Here is a 1,358-nt window from a genome sequence, read left to right as displayed (position 1 = left end):
AAATAGTGTAAATTTAGACATCTCAATATGTGGCCTAGGCTGGTGGCAATTTCTCTAAGATGACGTCCCTTCCCTGGCCTGGGACCACTCTAGGGCTCAACAATAGCAAACGTCCTTGTGCTCCTTCTACAGACCAATAGTTGAAGATTTTCTAGCTCTCCTGAGGATCTAGGCTTTCTGCGGGGCACTGGGTTTGGCTTCCCTATCCAGTGAGTCTAAGAACTCATCTCCGGTCCCTGACTCTGCCTCTCCCATACCCATCCTCATCACCAAAGGCCTTTCTCCAGGGCTAACGACCCCACGGGTACCTGGAGCCTCAGCTCGCACTTCTGGCTTTGGCTTTGGTTTCTTGCTTTGTTTCTGACATCTGGGGAGTTTGTTGTTTCATTTTGTCCATCACTTCCAGGAATTTTAGTAGGAAGGGAGTCTTTCCAAATCATATTTGTCCACCATGTTCACTTCCTCATTGTGTGCACCAGAAGGTATAGATTATTTTTTCTAACATGTTAGAAGTAAATTTGACTTCACAGAGTAGAATTATGTGAGTTAGTAAAAAGTAAATTCATCACAACTATTTTTTAAAAGGTTATATTGTGGGTAGGAGAATAAATTAATTGTAGAATAAATAACTTTCAATAATGTGATAAAACTACCATCAGGGACCTTATTTCCAGACTTGATATCAATGTGATATATATATATATATACTTGTGGTTTCAGAGATAACAAATGTAAAAAAAAAATTGTACATATACATTAGATGCTGAAAAGCAAGAAAAAGTCTTCATCTTTGTGCTTGTATTATAAAGTCACTGATACCTTCATTGACCTTTAATGCACTGCTATGGACTGAATTGTGTTCCCCAAAATTCATATGTTGAAGTTCTAACCCAATGTGATAGCATTTGGAGAGAGGGCTTTTGGGAATAATTAGGCTTAGAGGATTCATGAGTTCAGGGCCCTCTTGGTGGGATTAGCAGTTTTACCTGAAGAGGAAGAGACAGCGCTCTCTCAGCCATTTGAGGACAATGCAAACCAGGCAGAGGGCTCTCACCAGGAGCCGAATCAGCCAGTACCTGCATCTTAGACTCCCCAGCCTCCAAAACTAGAGAAATAAATGTCTGTTGCGTAAGCCATTTAATCTACAGTATTTTGTCAATAGCAGCCTGAGCAGACTAATGTATGTACATACTGTCCATCCAGCTATAATTTGATTTCCTACCATCTGTTTTTCAGGTTTACGCTGTCCCTGCCTCCTTACCAGATAAGTAATAAATGATAGTTTATGATAACCCAAATTTAGAATATTTAACATGCAGTCAAGTTTTTGAAATTTATTTTTTCCCCATTTAAAGCTC

The sequence above is a fragment of the Rhinolophus ferrumequinum genome, chromosome 3 (assembly GCF_004115265.2).
Source record: "Rhinolophus ferrumequinum isolate MPI-CBG mRhiFer1 chromosome 3, mRhiFer1_v1.p, whole genome shotgun sequence".
NCBI classification, from domain to species: domain Eukaryota; kingdom Metazoa; phylum Chordata; class Mammalia; order Chiroptera; family Rhinolophidae; genus Rhinolophus; species Rhinolophus ferrumequinum.
This window is presented reverse-complemented; position numbering follows the sequence as displayed.